The 9,875-nt window shown below is 40.3% G+C and overlaps 1 long non-coding RNA gene across 1 annotated transcript; it reads right to left on the bottom strand.

Moving 5' to 3' along the window:
* Positions 1-6,670: 6,670 nt before the first annotated feature.
* On the bottom strand, positions 6,671-8,123 carry LOC144086270 (uncharacterized). The gene is made up of 3 exons (XR_013304385.1): positions 8,000-8,123; positions 7,298-7,729; positions 6,671-7,227 (listed from the first exon to the last, which is right to left on the bottom strand). It is a non-coding gene; the product is annotated as an uncharacterized LOC144086270 (long non-coding RNA).
* Between the last annotated feature and the right edge of the window lie 1,752 nt (positions 8,124-9,875).

The raw sequence follows: 9,875 nt of genomic DNA, 5'->3' as shown, positions 1-9,875 counted from the left end.
AACACTATTTAATTTTAAAAGACGGATGGGCAAAAAAAAAAAAAAAATTCTAAGATGTATCCAAATGCCAAAAATACTCTCTCGTCCCCCAAGAAGAAAAGCAGCATTGTGCAATGACCCACATAAATTTGTTTACATGTGCAATCAGTAACATGTCGAATGTTTATAAAAATGACATTTCAACACCAACGGCCCAGGAATTCACTGATGTGGATGTCAAGATAGAAATTTTCAGCCATATCAAGAACACGATATCTTATCTTATTTAATCATTGTGTTAGCATTCAGTACCTCCAATGGGGAAATTCCTGGAATTGTTGGAAATGTTCAAATTTAACGTGCAAGTGTGAAAAGGCCTCAACTGTATATAGGGCACTCATTTAACTCATTGGTTGCCACTGACAGCAGTAGACGTTTAATCAATTTTGAAATGAATTAGCATTCACAGCTGGTCCTTTTAGTAGTTAAAATGAATTAAACTTTTGTTTTTGTCAGCAAGTGCGGCCAGGTGAAGAAGTGCCTTACAGTTCTAAAATCGAGGGTTCAAATCCCTGGTCTGGACCTTCCTATGCGGAGTTTGCATGTTCTCCCCAGGCTTGTGTGGGTTTTCTCCAGGTACTCCTTTTTCCTCCCACATCCCAAAAACATGGGGGTAGGCTGGTTGAACACTCTAAATTGCCCATAGGTATGAGTGTGGCCATGAATGGTTGTTGGTCTCCTTGTGCTCTGCTATTGGCTGCCCAGCGATTCAAGGTCAGCTGGGTTAGGCTCCAGCACCCCCCGTGACCCTTGTGAGGATAAGCAGTTCAATAAATGAATGAATATATCATTATAATTAAGACCTATTGCCACATTTTTGGCCTACAATTACTCAAAATGTCTTGTTTTGTATTGTAGATGGCAAATCTTTATAATAATTTTCACAGTAAAACAAACGTGAGTTTAAGATTGAAACGTTGCCCCTTAGCTATATTTTGACCTGTTAAAATGAGAGCACAAAATGAAAACAAGCCACCTGATGGTGTATAGCACTTGTGTCAAAGTGGCGGCCCGGGGGCCTAATCTGGCCCACCGCATCATTTTGTGTGGCCCGGGAAAGTAAATCATGAGTGCCGACTTTCTGTTTTAGGATCAAATTAAAATGAAGAGTATAGAGTATATTAGTATATTAAATTTCCTGATTTTCCCCCTTTTAAATCAATAATTGTAATTTTTAAATATTTTTTTCTGTGTTTTTAGTTCAAAAATCATTTTGTAAAATCTAAAAATATATTTAAAAAAAGCTCAAATAAACATTGTTTTAGATCTATAAAAACTGAATATTCAGGGCTTTTAATCCAGTTATTTTAATCCATTTATAAAAAAAAGTCTATCTAAGTTTATCTAAAATGGTCCGGCCCATATGAAATTGAGTTGACGTTAACGCGGCCCGCGACCCAACCCGAGTCTGACACCCCTGGTGTATAGGTTCACTCCCCTGACTTTGGTGCAAGCAGGCATGTGCTCGATTCCCTCTGGTGGCGGAATGATTGTGAGTGCGAATGGTCGTCTGTTGCTCTGTGTACCCTACGGATGACTGGCAACCAGTCTAAAGTGTAGTCCGCCTTTCACCTAAAGTCGGCTGGGATAGGCTCCAGCAAACCCCGCAATCCTTCCGAGGATGAGCGGTACGGAAGATGACTTGTTTTTGATTTTCATTTATTCAAGTATTAAGTCAAGTTACTAATTTACACTGTGAATTGACACTTTTTACACTTTCAAAAATATTCTTTGTGACATTTTTGTTCTGTGTTTTGTGGTAAAGTTCTTCGAAACTAATTCTAATGTAACTAATGTAAAGAAAACATCAATGGCATTTGACAAGTTTTAATATTGCCTGAATCAAATGACTGCATCAAATTTCCACCAAAAAAGGGAACAAAATGAGTGCTCGTCTTATCCGTAAAAGGACCCGCCTCGGCCCATTTGACGGTTTTGTTGGAATGCCGAACATCTGCTGGCCCGGGTTTCCTCTCTGCTCTAATTGCAAGTGGCCTGCAGGCTTCAGCCTTGATCACAGGCTACACTGTGCAAGAGCTGCTGTCCCACAGGAGGAATGCAAACAAGCGGGAAATTCTTCCAAGAATCCACAGTTGAGGACCTTTCTGGAATGTCCTAACTAAGCCGCGATGCCGTGTTTACAGTTCCAGGCCGAAGGCGAGCCTGCAATCTGCCGCTGCCAGCGTGTCATTATCTCCACTTTAAGGCGACGTGAACAAACACAATTCTTCTTCTTCTCCTTCTCCTTAAGCAAAAGTTCAGATGTTGAGACTCAAGCGACAGGACGTTATTTTTAAATAAACAAGCAGGGACTCCAGACAAATGAGGCTTTTTGTCTTGCCTCGGGCTGAGGCAAGCACATATATGTAGATAATTAAGATAAATTGGTGTCAAATATCCCCTTTGTGATTAGTCAGCAAAGAAAAAATTGGATTTCTAGAAAGATGATATAGTGCGATTACACTATGAGGTACAACAAGAGTGAAAATTGCTCAGAAAACAGTTAAGACCTGTTATCATAAATGCATACCTGTCAACCTCTGCCGATAACTCATACCTGTCAACCTCTGCCGATAACTGCCCTTATAAATGATTATGATTCCCCTTACAAACCCCAAAAAAACCCTTACAAACACCGTACGAGTCGTACGGTGTTTGTAAGGTTTTTTGGGGGTTTGTAAGGGGAATCATAATCATTTATAAGGGCCGTTATCGGCAGAGGTTGACAGGTATGTAAATGTAAAAACTACAAATTTATATTTATGATCATTTAAACACAGGGGCAGTCTGTGTGGAGTTTGCATGTTCTCCCTGGGCTTGCACGGGTTTTCTGCAGGTACTCCGGGGTCCTCCCACAACCCAAAACATGCATGGTAAGCTGTTGGGACACTCTAAATTAGGGGTGGCTAAGTACAGTCCTCAAGAGCATCTATCAGGTTTTCCAATCTCCCTCCACCAGCACACCTGAATCAAATAATTGGAAATGGTATGAAGCTTCTGGACAGCTTGCTAATGAGTTGATCATTTGATTCAGGTGTGGTAGGAGGGAGATATGGAAAACAGACTTGGCCACCCCTGCTCTAAATAGCACTTAGAGTGTGTTTGGTTGTTCATCTCATTTTGCCCTGTGATTGGATAACAACAACTTCAGGATGTACGCCACCTACTGCCCATTGTTAGCTGGGATAGGCTCCAGCACCCCTTGTGACTCTTGAGCGGATAAGCGGTACAAATATTCAGACTTGATGGTATTTTCTGAGCAGATGGGAAGAATAATCCCTGCTATGAGCCCTCAGGTCATCTTGGAAAGAGACGCCTGATATTTGAACTCTGAGTCCAAAAGAGGTAAGTAAAAGGTTCAAGCTTGAACAGTTAATTCAATATTCTGTGTTGTTTTTATGAGCAAATAAGTGAAGGGCAGGGGAAATCACTCTTAACACCACATGCTAATTGCTTCATAATCTTTCAGAAACATTGGCTAATCAAACCTTATCTGATTTTGACAGAAATGTGGGAAATGGCTAATGGTCAAATTAAGCCCTGATTTTTCATACGTGTGTACTCCAATTGAGCCGATTCTTGTTTTGTGATAATCAGGCTCAAATCCAACCCAAATATTGGTATGTGTGAACTCTGATTGAATAATTCTCTAATTCTTAAGTCTTTAATTCTTTGGCATGTTCTTTAAGCTGTTCCCCTGAAAGAGAGGCATGTTTATTTTCATGCCCTCCAACTAAATGTATTCATGCACAGAATGCAGAATAACATTTAATGGTATGAGAAGCATGTGAGTGCACTGACAGGGTGTTCTTCCTCATCTCACAGTATGTTCTGGTTTCCTTTAAAAAAAAAAGGAGAAAAAAACGAATCGCTGTTGAGTTTATTGACTTCACCCCCGCTCTTACGTAACTGTGGAATGTTGGAAGTGGACCGCCGTACTAAATCAACACATTGTACAATTAAATCAGGACATTCCTCACGAGGCGGGTCTCTAAGAAACCATAAACAGAAAAAAACATATTAGCCAACGATGTAACCTGTTTTTAAAAAATATATATTTGTTCTTTAGAAATTAAGGTAGGTACACAAATACTTGTCTTCCAAAAGATCAAGGTTGTAAACCTGCACCAATGTTGTTGTTGTTGTTGTTATAAGAAATTTCTTCCCATTTGGTGTTAGTTCCGAATTTATTATGTGCTAAATAGAGGTCACTTGTATTTAACTTTAATTAAAAAGTATTCACTTTAAATCTTTTACTCCAGTTTTGCAAAACATTTGCATTCCATCATTAACTTTAGATGTTCTTTTCTAGCTTTAAATTGTATATTTACTTCTACTACGAAACAGTATTTTGATATGGTTAATGATAATGTGGATGGTATTACTTTAAAACCTTTGTGGAATTGCTGGTTTAGTCAATTCCTGTGTCATTGTCTCCCATTAATGCCAGTCAGCATTTGATTGATTTGGACTGGGAGGACTGGTAGTGATCAGCTAATTCTGAAATGGTTTTGTATGGATATTGCTGTCAGTGTCAGAATATGAATTAATTTACAACAGATACGACTGTGTGTCTTTAACCCCAGAATGGTAACCCTCTATTTCAGGGGTTACCTTTCAGTCTTCTGAAATAGAGGGTTACCATGGTTACCAGGAAAAAAATGGGTACCCTTCATTGCACCGTCTTGCTTAGGACCCATTTTCCCCCCGGTAACCATGGTAACCCTCTATTTCAGAAGCCTGAAAGGTAACCCCTGAAATAGAGGGTTACCATTCTAGGGTTAAACAAAATAATTTTAAAACATCATCCTTAATGTGTGTTGACGTGGCTTTTAGAACTCCCAAAGTTTGGTGAGATTTGAAAAGCAAGCAGGCCGATCTAGAAACCTACGTTATTTATGTCTCTCAGTGTTGAGTTTCCAAGAGGGTTTAAAGTTTCCAGTAATGTGACTTTCCTTTACTCAAATTTTGAGTTAAGGTCGGAACTTCTTTTCTCAAAAGAAGCCTCCACAGAACTGTCGTTAGAGGAAAAAAATTCTTGTAAATGTGTGTGTGTGCTGGTATATGTGACATGCTTAAATGTTTAATGAATTAACGATCGCATGTTGGGGATGTTTGGATTGGATGTATATCGATATTCGATTATCATCTCTCACGGATGACTATGCAAACAGTACCTACAAGCCATTGCACATAATTTTCAATAAAATAATTTTATTTATTGCCTTTTATTTTAATGTTAAAGTTCCTTTAAACAATCCGAAGTAAAAACTCTCTCTCTCATGATTATAATTTTGAGAGCAGGAGATTATTTGGTTAATCGCTTTCAGAAGTAAAAACTCTCTCTCACGATTATAATTTTGAGAGCGAGCGAATCCGACGACGAAGTGTCCGTCGACGAAATGTCCGGGTACCATAATAACAACACTGAAATTAGGGAAACCGGTCAACAACAGTTTTTAATGTTTAAAAGACTTTACTGTTATTTCATAAATACTCTCATTGGCTGTCATTGACGCCCACTCCATTTTGGGAGCGGCTGGGAGTGACCGTCAAGGAATTTCATGCCAAGAATGGCAGTAAATTAGTTCATCCCCACCCAGATTTCCCATTTAACATTTGATTTCTATTGATTTCAATGTGAGTTAATAAGATTCGGAACATGAGAACGATTTTTCATGATTATTTATTGATTATTTATTTGTCTGTTTGTTTGTTGTTATTTGTGTACTTTGTGGTCAAGCTTTAAATTCAATTCAATATGTTCACAGCGCCTCCTCAAACAAACTTTTCTTTCGATTACATGCAATGATGCTTCACCTTCTCAGACATAACAGCCAGGTCAAGTTGGTCAAGACATGGGATTTTTAGAGGATTTTTTAAAAAAGAATTCCAAAGCTGTGACCGACATATCCTGGCAGGATGTGTGTGTGTATGTGCAAGTTCTTGGAAATTAGATGCAGGATGTGTTTAAGGACAAGCAGAATGTCATGTTCTTATCAGCGGGCCAGAAGTCGCACATTTCATGCTTGTTTAACTCAAAATACGATTGCACGCTTCACATAACTGCTGGAACAAACAAATTTATGAAAAGATGATTTGAGATACAGTATGTGTGTTTTGAACGCGCTCACTTAAATTCCAGGCAGATCTCAACGGCCTACTTAATATCCTTTCTTGTATTACAGCAGCATTACATTTTTGGAGTTGAAAACGTATGCTCGCAGATGTTTTAGACGCAGCTGGAAAAACTTTTTAGTGCAGTAAACGGAGGGATTTAGTGAACATACTTGGGCCACATTCTCTTGCTGAGAATTTATTTTTCTTGGCCTTACTTGTTTTTTATGCAGGTGGATAGATGATGGATGGATGAATTTTAGTTTTAACCATGATAATGGTGTCAGGGCTCACTTATTAGGTGGCCATTTCTACACCAATTTAAGTTGGGTGTAGGAGTATACTAATCAGGTGGCCATAGATGTATTTTGTTTGGTACATCTTGCAAAGTTTTTTTCTCAATGTTTATCAATTTAGTAAAGTGGGGAGAATGAGGAGCCATAATCAATCAAAACCCCCATGTTTCCTGAAGGCAACATCATTTGGGGACGTTTTTGCAGGCTGTCTTCCCCATGCCATAACAGGGCCAAAAGGTTTGAAAGTGGGAAAAAAAAGAAATTTGAATGCAAAAAAGTATATTTGGAAATGGAAAAAATAAGGTCTGTTTTCTCTGATGAACGACATTTTTTTTGTTTGACCTTTGGCCTTGTTTTAGCTCCAGATTTCCTGGATGGTTTTTTTTTTAATTCCAAGTGGATTATTATTTATAATGAAACCATTTATTATCCATTACTTTTGGGCATTGAAATATTTCGTGGCCCGGTGGACAAATGGTTAGTGTGTTGGTCTCAATCTTCTGAGATGAAGGCTTCGATCCCAGATGCCATAGTTGTCTGGGATAAACTCCAGCACCCCCCACAACAAAACCCACGTGTGGCTAAGTGGCACGGAAAATGGATGCATGAATGACAGATTTTAATTTGTCACACTTTCTTCCATAGAACCTCGGACTTGGTTGTAGTAGGTGTTTGAAAATCACTTGATTCCATGTCACTGGTAGCATCCAGGAAAGTTTTGAAAAGGCTGGGGGACGTTACGGAAAGCCCAATGCAGAATACCATCCAAAGAGGCCTGCAGACACACACATATATATGCGGGTGACATCATGCAATGAACACACACAATGACTTGGCCAACTTACTCGAGTTTGTTGCTACATTCATCCTGTTAGTCAACGTTGGGTTGGGTTTCCACTGTTTTGGGTCAGGGCGCAGTCAACACCAATTGCAATAAGGGAACTTGTAACCTAATTGCGCCCGGTGGCGTGGGTGGTTAGCGCGCCAGCCTCACAGCTCTGGGGTCCTGGGTTAAAAACCAGGTCACGTCCATCTGTGTGGAGTTTGCATGTTCTCCCTGGGCCTGCGTGGGTTTCCTCCGGGTACTCCGGTTTCCTCCCACATTCCAGAAACATGCATGGTAGGCTGATTGGACACTCTAAATTGCCCCTAGGTATGGGTGTGTGTGCATGGTTGTCTGTCTCCTTGTGCCCTGCGATTGGCTGGCCACCAATTCAGGGTGTCTCCCACCTCTGGCCCGGAGTCAACTGGGATAGGCTCCAGCACCCTCCGCCACCCTAAAGAGGATAAATCGGTTCAGAAATGAGATGAGATGAGGTAAAACTGCGGCTATTTGAATAATAGCAAAGCCCGTGTTTAATTAAAAAAAGGAGTATACCAGAGAGGAGAGTCATAGTTTAATAGGAATTTCAAAAAAGTGCAGAGCGTAATCGAATGCAGTGACGGAATGCTTCACAACACATCTGACTCCAATCTGTGAAGCTTTTTCCCCCCTGGTTACATATTAGACATATACTACATCACGTGTGGAACTGAGTGCTACTCACGTCTCCCAGGATGGAATCTAATATGTCGGCATGCGTGGCTGAGCGGTGTCCATGGCCCTGTGGGTTGTGGACCGCCGCGGGAGGCTGAAAAACAGCAACAACCAAAAGTGGTGAAAGCGGTCTCGGGGCCAATTTTCCGAATGACCGTCAAACTGACATCAGGTGGCGCTGTGAGAAAAACCTGCCTGGTATTTGGCAGCGTTGCAGAGCAGGAGCATTGGAATGCATCAAAAATGGAAACTATAAAGGAACATGACGCACTCTCAAACAAAGGTCTTAAAGACTTTTTTGTGTGTCCGGTTACCATCATAGAAATGCCATCTCAATGTGTCCAATTGTTCTACCTTTCTAGAGGGAGTACAAAATGGTTGTCCAAACCAAAATGGCATGCTTTGTGTTTCATTCCAGGCATGTGTTCTTTAGAAATTTTTAGGTATCCCGTTATGAACACCTAATTTCTTGTTATCAGTATAACCGGTCTCAGGAAAATGACGATCCAGGGAGCAACATTGAATTTAATTATAATTTACTTGATTTATTACATGTAAATTAAAAAAAACTTCAAATTTTAAGTGAATTTCATTTACAAATGAAGACTGTTTCAAATATCCTGGAATGTAAAGTTTGGACGATGATTGAAAACACGAAAAGTACGTGAGTATAATTGAACGTGGATTTGGCTAAGGACAATTATTGGACAAATCTTCCTTTTTCCTGTACAAAAAAAAATAAATCAAATTTATGTTATTCCCTCATGCTACCTCAATGTTACCAACCTGTATCCAAGATTTAAAAAAATCTATATGTATCCAGTAATATCTTTATTAGAACTTCCTCTGGGCGGCCCGGTGACGCAAGTGGTTAGCGCGTCAGCCTCACAGCTCTAGGGTCCTGGTTTCAAAATCCAGGTCGGTCCACCTGTGTAGAGTTTGCATGTTCTCCCTGGGGCTGCGTGGGTTTCCTCCGGGTACTCCGGTTTCCCCCCACATTCCAAACACATGCATCGTAGGCTGATTGGACACTCTAAATTGCCACTAGGTATGGGTGTGAGTGTGCATGGTTGTCCGTCTCCTTGTGCCCTGCAATCGCCTGGCCACCAATTCAGGGTGTCCCCCGCCGCTGGGATAGGCTCCAGCACCCCCCGCGACCCTAATGAGGATAAAGCGGTTCAGAAAATGAGATGAGAGATGAAAACTTCCTCTTTGGAAGGTCGGAGGAAACCGGAGTACCCGGAGATGCAAACTCCACACAGGTGGACCGACCTGGATTTGAACCCAGGACCCAAGAGCTGTGAGGCCATTGTGCTATTTAGTAGAAACTAATGATCTTTTCTTATGGGTTGAGTCTAACTCTAACACTTAATGTTACTGATGCTTGAGCTCAGCATTGCATTTGAGTTTGACACTATCAATTACCCTTTATGGCTAAATTAACTTGAAACATATTTTGGAATTACAAAATTGGCATTCTCGTGATTAAAATTGTACCTCTCGGATAAGACCCACCGTGTAATTCACAGCATCGTTGAGCTCTGGATGCAAATCTAGTTTTTGTTTCCATCTTGCGGTGACAGGTTGTCATGGCGGTTTTGGATTTTAGTTCTTTGTATTTATAGAAGTCTCCTTGGGGTTTGATTCTCTTTCTTAGACAACCTAAGGAGAAAAACATCGGGAAAAGAAATTTATGCATTCATTTACCGAACCGCTTATCCTCACTAGAGTCACAAAGGGGGTGCTGGAGCCTAACCCAGCCAACTATGGGCACCAGGTGGGGATTTTGATCAGAAAAAAAAAATATTTCTTCTAATTTTTGTTCTTTAGTTTTGAGCAATAGAACATGATGATGTTTTTGGAACAGCTTAATTCTGGGGCAGAAT

This window comes from Stigmatopora argus, chromosome 12 (genome assembly GCF_051989625.1).
Source record: "Stigmatopora argus isolate UIUO_Sarg chromosome 12, RoL_Sarg_1.0, whole genome shotgun sequence".
NCBI classification, from domain to species: domain Eukaryota; kingdom Metazoa; phylum Chordata; class Actinopteri; order Syngnathiformes; family Syngnathidae; genus Stigmatopora; species Stigmatopora argus.
This window is presented reverse-complemented; position numbering and strand designations above follow the sequence as displayed.